Source organism: Lathyrus oleraceus, chromosome 3, assembly GCF_024323335.1.
Source record: "Lathyrus oleraceus cultivar Zhongwan6 chromosome 3, CAAS_Psat_ZW6_1.0, whole genome shotgun sequence".
In the NCBI taxonomy this organism is placed as follows: domain Eukaryota; kingdom Viridiplantae; phylum Streptophyta; class Magnoliopsida; order Fabales; family Fabaceae; genus Lathyrus; species Lathyrus oleraceus.
Window position 1 is genome coordinate 485,540,130 of NC_066581.1, and position 9,741 is coordinate 485,549,870.

The 9,741-nt window shown below is 38.5% G+C and overlaps 35 non-coding genes across 35 annotated transcripts; all 35 read left to right on the forward strand.

Annotated features, from left to right (window-relative positions):
• The first annotated feature begins 92 nt into the window (after positions 1-92).
• On the forward strand, positions 93-211 carry LOC127134012 (5S ribosomal RNA). Its single transcript, XR_007807795.1, has one exon. It is a non-coding gene; the product is annotated as a 5S ribosomal RNA (ribosomal RNA).
• Positions 212-371: 160 nt separating this feature from the next.
• LOC127134024 (5S ribosomal RNA) lies at positions 372-490 on the forward strand. The gene has a single exon (XR_007807806.1). It is a non-coding gene; the product is annotated as a 5S ribosomal RNA (ribosomal RNA).
• Positions 491-651: 161 nt separating this feature from the next.
• LOC127134035 (5S ribosomal RNA) lies at positions 652-770 on the forward strand. Its single transcript, XR_007807816.1, has one exon. It is a non-coding gene; the product is annotated as a 5S ribosomal RNA (ribosomal RNA).
• A 160-nt stretch (positions 771-930) lies between these two features.
• Positions 931-1,049, forward strand: LOC127134047 (5S ribosomal RNA). The gene has a single exon (XR_007807827.1). It is a non-coding gene; the product is annotated as a 5S ribosomal RNA (ribosomal RNA).
• A 160-nt stretch (positions 1,050-1,209) lies between these two features.
• LOC127134059 (5S ribosomal RNA) lies at positions 1,210-1,328 on the forward strand. The gene has a single exon (XR_007807839.1). It is a non-coding gene; the product is annotated as a 5S ribosomal RNA (ribosomal RNA).
• A 160-nt stretch (positions 1,329-1,488) lies between these two features.
• LOC127134071 (5S ribosomal RNA) lies at positions 1,489-1,607 on the forward strand. Its single transcript, XR_007807846.1, has one exon. It is a non-coding gene; the product is annotated as a 5S ribosomal RNA (ribosomal RNA).
• A 160-nt stretch (positions 1,608-1,767) lies between these two features.
• On the forward strand, positions 1,768-1,886 carry LOC127134083 (5S ribosomal RNA). The gene has a single exon (XR_007807856.1). It is a non-coding gene; the product is annotated as a 5S ribosomal RNA (ribosomal RNA).
• Positions 1,887-2,046: 160 nt separating this feature from the next.
• Positions 2,047-2,165, forward strand: LOC127134095 (5S ribosomal RNA). Its single transcript, XR_007807866.1, has one exon. It is a non-coding gene; the product is annotated as a 5S ribosomal RNA (ribosomal RNA).
• A 161-nt stretch (positions 2,166-2,326) lies between these two features.
• On the forward strand, positions 2,327-2,445 carry LOC127134107 (5S ribosomal RNA). Its single transcript, XR_007807877.1, has one exon. It is a non-coding gene; the product is annotated as a 5S ribosomal RNA (ribosomal RNA).
• A 160-nt stretch (positions 2,446-2,605) lies between these two features.
• Positions 2,606-2,724, forward strand: LOC127134119 (5S ribosomal RNA). Its single transcript, XR_007807887.1, has one exon. It is a non-coding gene; the product is annotated as a 5S ribosomal RNA (ribosomal RNA).
• Positions 2,725-2,884: 160 nt separating this feature from the next.
• On the forward strand, positions 2,885-3,003 carry LOC127134131 (5S ribosomal RNA). Its single transcript, XR_007807898.1, has one exon. It is a non-coding gene; the product is annotated as a 5S ribosomal RNA (ribosomal RNA).
• Positions 3,004-3,164: 161 nt separating this feature from the next.
• On the forward strand, positions 3,165-3,283 carry LOC127134143 (5S ribosomal RNA). The gene has a single exon (XR_007807905.1). It is a non-coding gene; the product is annotated as a 5S ribosomal RNA (ribosomal RNA).
• Positions 3,284-3,444: 161 nt separating this feature from the next.
• On the forward strand, positions 3,445-3,563 carry LOC127134154 (5S ribosomal RNA). The gene has a single exon (XR_007807914.1). It is a non-coding gene; the product is annotated as a 5S ribosomal RNA (ribosomal RNA).
• Positions 3,564-3,722: 159 nt separating this feature from the next.
• On the forward strand, positions 3,723-3,841 carry LOC127134166 (5S ribosomal RNA). Its single transcript, XR_007807925.1, has one exon. It is a non-coding gene; the product is annotated as a 5S ribosomal RNA (ribosomal RNA).
• Positions 3,842-4,001: 160 nt separating this feature from the next.
• On the forward strand, positions 4,002-4,120 carry LOC127134179 (5S ribosomal RNA). The gene has a single exon (XR_007807936.1). It is a non-coding gene; the product is annotated as a 5S ribosomal RNA (ribosomal RNA).
• A 160-nt stretch (positions 4,121-4,280) lies between these two features.
• On the forward strand, positions 4,281-4,399 carry LOC127134191 (5S ribosomal RNA). Its single transcript, XR_007807946.1, has one exon. It is a non-coding gene; the product is annotated as a 5S ribosomal RNA (ribosomal RNA).
• A 160-nt stretch (positions 4,400-4,559) lies between these two features.
• LOC127134202 (5S ribosomal RNA) lies at positions 4,560-4,678 on the forward strand. Its single transcript, XR_007807957.1, has one exon. It is a non-coding gene; the product is annotated as a 5S ribosomal RNA (ribosomal RNA).
• Positions 4,679-4,838: 160 nt separating this feature from the next.
• On the forward strand, positions 4,839-4,957 carry LOC127134213 (5S ribosomal RNA). The gene has a single exon (XR_007807968.1). It is a non-coding gene; the product is annotated as a 5S ribosomal RNA (ribosomal RNA).
• A 161-nt stretch (positions 4,958-5,118) lies between these two features.
• LOC127134225 (5S ribosomal RNA) lies at positions 5,119-5,237 on the forward strand. The gene has a single exon (XR_007807979.1). It is a non-coding gene; the product is annotated as a 5S ribosomal RNA (ribosomal RNA).
• A 160-nt stretch (positions 5,238-5,397) lies between these two features.
• LOC127134237 (5S ribosomal RNA) lies at positions 5,398-5,516 on the forward strand. Its single transcript, XR_007807990.1, has one exon. It is a non-coding gene; the product is annotated as a 5S ribosomal RNA (ribosomal RNA).
• Positions 5,517-5,676: 160 nt separating this feature from the next.
• Positions 5,677-5,795, forward strand: LOC127134249 (5S ribosomal RNA). The gene has a single exon (XR_007808002.1). It is a non-coding gene; the product is annotated as a 5S ribosomal RNA (ribosomal RNA).
• Positions 5,796-5,955: 160 nt separating this feature from the next.
• On the forward strand, positions 5,956-6,074 carry LOC127134260 (5S ribosomal RNA). The gene has a single exon (XR_007808013.1). It is a non-coding gene; the product is annotated as a 5S ribosomal RNA (ribosomal RNA).
• Positions 6,075-6,234: 160 nt separating this feature from the next.
• Positions 6,235-6,353, forward strand: LOC127134272 (5S ribosomal RNA). Its single transcript, XR_007808024.1, has one exon. It is a non-coding gene; the product is annotated as a 5S ribosomal RNA (ribosomal RNA).
• A 161-nt stretch (positions 6,354-6,514) lies between these two features.
• LOC127134284 (5S ribosomal RNA) lies at positions 6,515-6,633 on the forward strand. The gene has a single exon (XR_007808035.1). It is a non-coding gene; the product is annotated as a 5S ribosomal RNA (ribosomal RNA).
• A 160-nt stretch (positions 6,634-6,793) lies between these two features.
• On the forward strand, positions 6,794-6,912 carry LOC127134291 (5S ribosomal RNA). Its single transcript, XR_007808042.1, has one exon. It is a non-coding gene; the product is annotated as a 5S ribosomal RNA (ribosomal RNA).
• A 161-nt stretch (positions 6,913-7,073) lies between these two features.
• On the forward strand, positions 7,074-7,192 carry LOC127134302 (5S ribosomal RNA). Its single transcript, XR_007808051.1, has one exon. It is a non-coding gene; the product is annotated as a 5S ribosomal RNA (ribosomal RNA).
• A 161-nt stretch (positions 7,193-7,353) lies between these two features.
• Positions 7,354-7,472, forward strand: LOC127134303 (5S ribosomal RNA). Its single transcript, XR_007808052.1, has one exon. It is a non-coding gene; the product is annotated as a 5S ribosomal RNA (ribosomal RNA).
• A 161-nt stretch (positions 7,473-7,633) lies between these two features.
• Positions 7,634-7,752, forward strand: LOC127134304 (5S ribosomal RNA). The gene has a single exon (XR_007808053.1). It is a non-coding gene; the product is annotated as a 5S ribosomal RNA (ribosomal RNA).
• A 160-nt stretch (positions 7,753-7,912) lies between these two features.
• LOC127134305 (5S ribosomal RNA) lies at positions 7,913-8,031 on the forward strand. The gene has a single exon (XR_007808054.1). It is a non-coding gene; the product is annotated as a 5S ribosomal RNA (ribosomal RNA).
• A 160-nt stretch (positions 8,032-8,191) lies between these two features.
• Positions 8,192-8,310, forward strand: LOC127134306 (5S ribosomal RNA). The gene has a single exon (XR_007808055.1). It is a non-coding gene; the product is annotated as a 5S ribosomal RNA (ribosomal RNA).
• Positions 8,311-8,471: 161 nt separating this feature from the next.
• Positions 8,472-8,590, forward strand: LOC127134307 (5S ribosomal RNA). The gene has a single exon (XR_007808056.1). It is a non-coding gene; the product is annotated as a 5S ribosomal RNA (ribosomal RNA).
• A 160-nt stretch (positions 8,591-8,750) lies between these two features.
• LOC127134308 (5S ribosomal RNA) lies at positions 8,751-8,869 on the forward strand. The gene has a single exon (XR_007808057.1). It is a non-coding gene; the product is annotated as a 5S ribosomal RNA (ribosomal RNA).
• A 159-nt stretch (positions 8,870-9,028) lies between these two features.
• Positions 9,029-9,147, forward strand: LOC127134309 (5S ribosomal RNA). The gene has a single exon (XR_007808058.1). It is a non-coding gene; the product is annotated as a 5S ribosomal RNA (ribosomal RNA).
• A 161-nt stretch (positions 9,148-9,308) lies between these two features.
• Positions 9,309-9,427, forward strand: LOC127134311 (5S ribosomal RNA). Its single transcript, XR_007808059.1, has one exon. It is a non-coding gene; the product is annotated as a 5S ribosomal RNA (ribosomal RNA).
• A 160-nt stretch (positions 9,428-9,587) lies between these two features.
• Positions 9,588-9,706, forward strand: LOC127134313 (5S ribosomal RNA). Its single transcript, XR_007808061.1, has one exon. It is a non-coding gene; the product is annotated as a 5S ribosomal RNA (ribosomal RNA).
• Positions 9,707-9,741: the final 35 nt, after the last annotated feature.

Consider the following 9,741-nt stretch of genomic DNA (forward strand, 5'->3'; position numbering starts at 1 on the left):
GAGAAAACAAATATTTCAGCGTTAATTATGTCTGTTTTGCCGTTAATAAGTGAAAGAAATAAAATATATACAATTAAAGCGCATTCGATATCAGGTGCGATCATACCAGCACTAATGCACCGGATCCCATCAGAACTCCGCAGTTAAGCGTGCTTGGGCGAGAGTAGTACTAGGATGGGTGACCTCCTGGGAAGTCCTTGTGTTGCACCTCTTTTTTTGGATTTTTTAAATACTTGTATCTATTTTTGTTAATCGGCGTAAAAGAATGGAAAGAAGTAGGAGAAAACAAATATTTCAGCGTTAATTATGTCTGTTTTGCCGTTAATAAGTGAAAGAAATAAAATATATACAATTAAAGCGCATTCGATATCAGGTGCGATCATACCAGCACTAATGCACCGGATCCCATCAGAACTCCGCAGTTAAGCGTGCTTGGGCGAGAGTAGTACTAGGATGGGTGACCTCCTGGGAAGTCCTTGTGTTGCACCTCTTTTTTTGGGATTTTTTAAATACTTGTATCTATTTTTGTTAATCGGCGTAAAAGAATGGAAAGAAGTAGGAGAAAACAAATATTTCAGCGTTAATTATGTCTGTTTTGCCGTTAATAAGTGAAAGAAATAAAATATATACAATTAAAGCGCATTCGATATCAGGTGCGATCATACCAGCACTAATGCACCGGATCCCATCAGAACTCCGCAGTTAAGCGTGCTTGGGCGAGAGTAGTACTAGGATGGGTGACCTCCTGGGAAGTCCTTGTGTTGCACCTCTTTTTTTGGATTTTTTAAATACTTGTATCTATTTTTGTTAATCGGCGTAAAAGAATGGAAAGAAGTAGGAGAAAACAAATATTTCAGCGTTAATTATGTCTGTTTTGCCGTTAATAAGTGAAAGAAATAAAATATATACAATTAAAGCGCATTCGATATCAGGTGCGATCATACCAGCACTAATGCACCGGATCCCATCAGAACTCCGCAGTTAAGCGTGCTTGGGCGAGAGTAGTACTAGGATGGGTGACCTCCTGGGAAGTCCTTGTGTTGCACCTCTTTTTTTGGATTTTTTAAATACTTGTATCTATTTTTGTTAATCGGCGTAAAAGAATGGAAAGAAGTAGGAGAAAACAAATATTTCAGCGTTAATTATGTCTGTTTTGCCGTTAATAAGTGAAAGAAATAAAATATATACAATTAAAGCGCATTCGATATCAGGTGCGATCATACCAGCACTAATGCACCGGATCCCATCAGAACTCCGCAGTTAAGCGTGCTTGGGCGAGAGTAGTACTAGGATGGGTGACCTCCTGGGAAGTCCTTGTGTTGCACCTCTTTTTTTGGATTTTTTAAATACTTGTATCTATTTTTGTTAATCGGCGTAAAAGAATGGAAAGAAGTAGGAGAAAACAAATATTTCAGCGTTAATTATGTCTGTTTTGCCGTTAATAAGTGAAAGAAATAAAATATATACAATTAAAGCGCATTCGATATCAGGTGCGATCATACCAGCACTAATGCACCGGATCCCATCAGAACTCCGCAGTTAAGCGTGCTTGGGCGAGAGTAGTACTAGGATGGGTGACCTCCTGGGAAGTCCTTGTGTTGCACCTCTTTTTTGGGATTTTTTAAATACTTGTATCTATTTTTGTTAATCGGCGTAAAAGAATGGAAAGAAGTAGGAGAAAACAAATATTTCAGCGTTAATTATGTCTGTTTTGCCGTTAATAAGTGAAAGAAATAAAATATATACAATTAAAGCGCATTCGATATCAGGTGCGATCATACCAGCACTAATGCACCGGATCCCATCAGAACTCCGCAGTTAAGCGTGCTTGGGCGAGAGTAGTACTAGGATGGGTGACCTCCTGGGAAGTCCTTGTGTTGCACCTCTTTTTTTGGATTTTTTAAATACTTGTATCTATTTTTGTTAATCGGCGTAAAAGAATGGAAAGAAGTAGGAGAAAACAAATATTTCAGCGTTAATTATGTCTGTTTTGCCGTTAATAAGTGAAAGAAATAAAATATATACAATTAAAGCGCATTCGATATCAGGTGCGATCATACCAGCACTAATGCACCGGATCCCATCAGAACTCCGCAGTTAAGCGTGCTTGGGCGAGAGTAGTACTAGGATGGGTGACCTCCTGGGAAGTCCTTGTGTTGCACCTCTTTTTTTGGGATTTTTTAAATACTTGTATCTATTTTTGTTAATCGGCGTAAAAGAATGGAAAGAAGTAGGAGAAAACAAATATTTCAGCGTTAATTATGTCTGTTTTGCCGTTAATAAGTGAAAGAAATAAAATATATACAATTAAAGCGCATTCGATATCAGGTGCGATCATACCAGCACTAATGCACCGGATCCCATCAGAACTCCGCAGTTAAGCGTGCTTGGGCGAGAGTAGTACTAGGATGGGTGACCTCCTGGGAAGTCCTTGTGTTGCACCTCTTTTTTGGGATTTTTTAAATACTTGTATCTATTTTTGTTAATCGGCGTAAAAGAATGGAAAGAAGTAGGAGAAAACAAATATTTCAGCGTTAATTATGTCTGTTTTGCCGTTAATAAGTGAAAGAAATAAAATATATACAATTAAAGCGCATTCGATATCAGGTGCGATCATACCAGCACTAATGCACCGGATCCCATCAGAACTCCGCAGTTAAGCGTGCTTGGGCGAGAGTAGTACTAGGATGGGTGACCTCCTGGGAAGTCCTTGTGTTGCACCTCTTTTTTTGGATTTTTTAAATACTTGTATCTATTTTTGTTAATCGGCGTAAAAGAATGGAAAGAAGTAGGAGAAAACAAATATTTCAGCGTTAATTATGTCTGTTTTGCCGTTAATAAGTGAAAGAAATAAAATATATACAATTAAAGCGCATTCGATATCAGGTGCGATCATACCAGCACTAATGCACCGGATCCCATCAGAACTCCGCAGTTAAGCGTGCTTGGGCGAGAGTAGTACTAGGATGGGTGACCTCCTGGGAAGTCCTTGTGTTGCACCTCTTTTTTTGGGATTTTTTAAATACTTGTATCTATTTTTGTTAATCGGCGTAAAAGAATGGAAAGAAGTAGGAGAAAACAAATATTTCAGCGTTAATTATGTCTGTTTTGCCGTTAATAAGTGAAAGAAATAAAATATATACAATTAAAGCGCATTCGATATCAGGTGCGATCATACCAGCACTAATGCACCGGATCCCATCAGAACTCCGCAGTTAAGCGTGCTTGGGCGAGAGTAGTACTAGGATGGGTGACCTCCTGGGAAGTCCTTGTGTTGCACCTCTTTTTTTGGGATTTTTTAAATACTTGTATCTATTTTTGTTAATCGGCGTAAAAGAATGGAAAGAAGTAGGAGAAAACAAATATTTCAGCGTTAATTATGTCTGTTTTGCCGTTAATAAGTGAAAGAAATAAAATATATACAATTAAAGCGCATTCGATATCAGGTGCGATCATACCAGCACTAATGCACCGGATCCCATCAGAACTCCGCAGTTAAGCGTGCTTGGGCGAGAGTAGTACTAGGATGGGTGACCTCCTGGGAAGTCCTTGTGTTGCACCTCTTTTTTGGATTTTTTAAATACTTGTATCTATTTTTGTTAATCGGCGTAAAAGAATGGAAAGAAGTAGGAGAAAACAAATATTTCAGCGTTAATTATGTCTGTTTTGCCGTTAATAAGTGAAAGAAATAAAATATATACAATTAAAGCGCATTCGATATCAGGTGCGATCATACCAGCACTAATGCACCGGATCCCATCAGAACTCCGCAGTTAAGCGTGCTTGGGCGAGAGTAGTACTAGGATGGGTGACCTCCTGGGAAGTCCTTGTGTTGCACCTCTTTTTTTGGATTTTTTAAATACTTGTATCTATTTTTGTTAATCGGCGTAAAAGAATGGAAAGAAGTAGGAGAAAACAAATATTTCAGCGTTAATTATGTCTGTTTTGCCGTTAATAAGTGAAAGAAATAAAATATATACAATTAAAGCGCATTCGATATCAGGTGCGATCATACCAGCACTAATGCACCGGATCCCATCAGAACTCCGCAGTTAAGCGTGCTTGGGCGAGAGTAGTACTAGGATGGGTGACCTCCTGGGAAGTCCTTGTGTTGCACCTCTTTTTTGGGATTTTTTAAATACTTGTATCTATTTTTGTTAATCGGCGTAAAAGAATGGAAAGAAGTAGGAGAAAACAAATATTTCAGCGTTAATTATGTCTGTTTTGCCGTTAATAAGTGAAAGAAATAAAATATATACAATTAAAGCGCATTCGATATCAGGTGCGATCATACCAGCACTAATGCACCGGATCCCATCAGAACTCCGCAGTTAAGCGTGCTTGGGCGAGAGTAGTACTAGGATGGGTGACCTCCTGGGAAGTCCTTGTGTTGCACCTCTTTTTTGGGATTTTTTAAATACTTGTATCTATTTTTGTTAATCGGCGTAAAAGAATGGAAAGAAGTAGGAGAAAACAAATATTTCAGCGTTAATTATGTCTGTTTTGCCGTTAATAAGTGAAAGAAATAAAATATATACAATTAAAGCGCATTCGATATCAGGTGCGATCATACCAGCACTAATGCACCGGATCCCATCAGAACTCCGCAGTTAAGCGTGCTTGGGCGAGAGTAGTACTAGGATGGGTGACCTCCTGGGAAGTCCTTGTGTTGCACCTCTTTTTTTGGATTTTTTAAATACTTGTATCTATTTTTGTTAATCGGCGTAAAAGAATGGAAAGAAGTAGGAGAAAACAAATATTTCAGCGTTAATTATGTCTGTTTTGCCGTTAATAAGTGAAAGAAATAAAATATATACAATTAAAGCGCATTCGATATCAGGTGCGATCATACCAGCACTAATGCACCGGATCCCATCAGAACTCCGCAGTTAAGCGTGCTTGGGCGAGAGTAGTACTAGGATGGGTGACCTCCTGGGAAGTCCTTGTGTTGCACCTCTTTTTTTGCGATTTTTTAAATACTTGTATCTATTTTTGTTAATCGGCGTAAAAGAATGGAAAGAAGTAGGAGAAAACAAATATTTCAGCGTTAATTATGTCTGTTTTGCCGTTAATAAGTGAAAGAAATAAAATATATACAATTAAAGCGCATTCGATATCAGGTGCGATCATACCAGCACTAATGCACCGGATCCCATCAGAACTCCGCAGTTAAGCGTGCTTGGGCGAGAGTAGTACTAGGATGGGTGACCTCCTGGGAAGTCCTTGTGTTGCACCTCTTTTTTTGGATTTTTTAAATACTTGTATCTATTTTTGTTAATCGGCGTAAAAGAATGGAAAGAAGTAGGAGAAAACAAATATTTCAGCGTTAATTATGTCTGTTTTGCCGTTAATAAGTGAAAGAAATAAAATATATACAATTAAAGCGCATTCGATATCAGGTGCGATCATACCAGCACTAATGCACCGGATCCCATCAGAACTCCGCAGTTAAGCGTGCTTGGGCGAGAGTAGTACTAGGATGGGTGACCTCCTGGGAAGTCCTTGTGTTGCACCTCTTTTTTGGGATTTTTTAAATACTTGTATCTATTTTTGTTAATCGGCGTAAAAGAATGGAAAGAAGTAGGAGAAAACAAATATTTCAGCGTTAATTATGTCTGTTTTGCCGTTAATAAGTGAAAGAAATAAAATATATACAATTAAAGCGCATTCGATATCAGGTGCGATCATACCAGCACTAATGCACCGGATCCCATCAGAACTCCGCAGTTAAGCGTGCTTGGGCGAGAGTAGTACTAGGATGGGTGACCTCCTGGGAAGTCCTTGTGTTGCACCTCTTTTTTGGGATTTTTTAAATACTTGTATCTATTTTTGTTAATCGGCGTAAAAGAATGGAAAGAAGTAGGAGAAAACAAATATTTCAGCGTTAATTATGTCTGTTTTGCCGTTAATAAGTGAAAGAAATAAAATATATACAATTAAAGCGCATTCGATATCAGGTGCGATCATACCAGCACTAATGCACCGGATCCCATCAGAACTCCGCAGTTAAGCGTGCTTGGGCGAGAGTAGTACTAGGATGGGTGACCTCCTGGGAAGTCCTTGTGTTGCACCTCTTTTTTGGGATTTTTTAAATACTTGTATCTATTTTTGTTAATCGGCGTAAAAGAATGGAAAGAAGTAGGAGAAAACAAATATTTCAGCGTTAATTATGTCTGTTTTGCCGTTAATAAGTGAAAGAAATAAAATATATACAATTAAAGCGCATTCGATATCAGGTGCGATCATACCAGCACTAATGCACCGGATCCCATCAGAACTCCGCAGTTAAGCGTGCTTGGGCGAGAGTAGTACTAGGATGGGTGACCTCCTGGGAAGTCCTTGTGTTGCACCTCTTTTTTTGGGATTTTTTAAATACTTGTATCTATTTTTGTTAATCGGCGTAAAAGAATGGAAAGAAGTAGGAGAAAACAAATATTTCAGCGTTAATTATGTCTGTTTTGCCGTTAATAAGTGAAAGAAATAAAATATATACAATTAAAGCGCATTCGATATCAGGTGCGATCATACCAGCACTAATGCACCGGATCCCATCAGAACTCCGCAGTTAAGCGTGCTTGGGCGAGAGTAGTACTAGGATGGGTGACCTCCTGGGAAGTCCTTGTGTTGCACCTCTTTTTTGGGATTTTTTAAATACTTGTATCTATTTTTGTTAATCGGCGTAAAAGAATGGAAAGAAGTAGGAGAAAACAAATATTTCAGCGTTAATTATGTCTGTTTTGCCGTTAATAAGTGAAAGAAATAAAATATATACAATTAAAGCGCATTCGATATCAGGTGCGATCATACCAGCACTAATGCACCGGATCCCATCAGAACTCCGCAGTTAAGCGTGCTTGGGCGAGAGTAGTACTAGGATGGGTGACCTCCTGGGAAGTCCTTGTGTTGCACCTCTTTTTTTGGGATTTTTTAAATACTTGTATCTATTTTTGTTAATCGGCGTAAAAGAATGGAAAGAAGTAGGAGAAAACAAATATTTCAGCGTTAATTATGTCTGTTTTGCCGTTAATAAGTGAAAGAAATAAAATATATACAATTAAAGCGCATTCGATATCAGGTGCGATCATACCAGCACTAATGCACCGGATCCCATCAGAACTCCGCAGTTAAGCGTGCTTGGGCGAGAGTAGTACTAGGATGGGTGACCTCCTGGGAAGTCCTTGTGTTGCACCTCTTTTTTTGGGATTTTTTAAATACTTGTATCTATTTTTGTTAATCGGCGTAAAAGAATGGAAAGAAGTAGGAGAAAACAAATATTTCAGCGTTAATTATGTCTGTTTTGCCGTTAATAAGTGAAAGAAATAAAATATATACAATTAAAGCGCATTCGATATCAGGTGCGATCATACCAGCACTAATGCACCGGATCCCATCAGAACTCCGCAGTTAAGCGTGCTTGGGCGAGAGTAGTACTAGGATGGGTGACCTCCTGGGAAGTCCTTGTGTTGCACCTCTTTTTTTGGGATTTTTTAAATACTTGTATCTATTTTTGTTAATCGGCGTAAAAGAATGGAAAGAAGTAGGAGAAAACAAATATTTCAGCGTTAATTATGTCTGTTTTGCCGTTAATAAGTGAAAGAAATAAAATATATACAATTAAAGCGCATTCGATATCAGGTGCGATCATACCAGCACTAATGCACCGGATCCCATCAGAACTCCGCAGTTAAGCGTGCTTGGGCGAGAGTAGTACTAGGATGGGTGACCTCCTGGGAAGTCCTTGTGTTGCACCTCTTTTTTTGGATTTTTTAAATACTTGTATCTATTTTTGTTAATCGGCGTAAAAGAATGGAAAGAAGTAGGAGAAAACAAATATTTCAGCGTTAATTATGTCTGTTTTGCCGTTAATAAGTGAAAGAAATAAAATATATACAATTAAAGCGCATTCGATATCAGGTGCGATCATACCAGCACTAATGCACCGGATCCCATCAGAACTCCGCAGTTAAGCGTGCTTGGGCGAGAGTAGTACTAGGATGGGTGACCTCCTGGGAAGTCCTTGTGTTGCACCTCTTTTTTGGGATTTTTTAAATACTTGTATCTATTTTTGTTAATCGGCGTAAAAGAATGGAAAGAAGTAGGAGAAAACAAATATTTCAGCGTTAATTATGTCTGTTTTGCCGTTAATAAGTGAAAGAAATAAAATATATACAATTAAAGCGCATTCGATATCAGGTGCGATCATACCAGCACTAATGCACCGGATCCCATCAGAACTCCGCAGTTAAGCGTGCTTGGGCGAGAGTAGTACTAGGATGGGTGACCTCCTGGGAAGTCCTTGTGTTGCACCTCTTTTTTTGGGATTTTTTAAATACTTGTATCTATTTTTGTTAATCGGCGTAAAAGAATGGAAAGAAGTAGGAGAAAACAAATATTTCAGCGTTAATTATGTCTGTTTTGCCGTTAATAAGTGAAAGAAATAAAATATATACAATTAAAGCGCATTCGATATCAGGTGCGATCATACCAGCACTAATGCACCGGATCCCATCAGAACTCCGCAGTTAAGCGTGCTTGGGCGAGAGTAGTACTAGGATGGGTGACCTCCTGGGAAGTCCTTGTGTTGCACCTCTTTTTTGGGATTTTTTAAATACTTGTATCTATTTTTGTTAATCGGCGTAAAAGAATGGAAAGAAGTAGGAGAAAACAAATATTTCAGCGTTAATTATGTCTGTTTTGCCGTTAATAAGTGAAAGAAATAAAATATATACAATTAAAGCGCATTCGATATCAGGTGCGATCATACCAGCACTAATGCACCGGATCCCATCAGAACTCCGCAGTTAAGCGTGCTTGGGCGAGAGTAGTACTAGGATGGGTGACCTCCTGGGAAGTCCTTGTGTTGCACCTCTTTTTTGGATTTTTTAAATACTTGTATCTATTTTTGTTAATCGGCGTAAAAGAATGGAAAGAAGTAGGAGAAAACAAATATTTCAGCGTTAATTATGTCTGTTTTGCCGTTAATAAGTGAAAGAAATAAAATATATACAATTAAAGCGCATTCGATATCAGGTGCGATCATACCAGCACTAATGCACCGGATCCCATCAGAACTCCGCAGTTAAGCGTGCTTGGGCGAGAGTAGTACTAGGATGGGTGACCTCCTGGGAAGTCCTTGTGTTGCACCTCTTTTTTTGGGATTTTTTAAATACTTGTATCTATTTTTGTTAATCGGCGTAAAAGAATGGAAAGAAGTAGGAGAAAACAAATATTTCAGCGTTAATTATGTCTGTTTTGCCGTTAATAAGTGAAAGAAATAAAATATATACAATTAAAGCGCATTCGATATCAGGTGCGATCATACCAGCACTAATGCACCGGATCCCATCAGAACTCCGCAGTTAAGCGTGCTTGGGCGAGAGTAGTACTAGGATGGGTGACCTCCTGGGAAGTCCTTGTGTTGCACCTCTTTTTTTGGATTTTTTAAATACTTGTATCTATTTTTGTTAATCGGCGTAAAAGAATGGAAAGAAGTAGGAGAAAACAAATATTTCAGCGTTAATTATGTCTGTTTTGCCGTTAATAAGTGAAAGAAATAAAATATATACAATTAAAGCGCATTCGATATCAGGTGCGATCATACCAGCACTAATGCACCGGATCCCATCAGAACTCCGCAGTTAAGCGTGCTTGGGCGAGAGTAGTACTAGGATGGGTGACCTCCTGGGAAGTCCTTGTGTTGCACCTCTTTTTTGGGATTTTTTAAATACTTGTATCTATTTT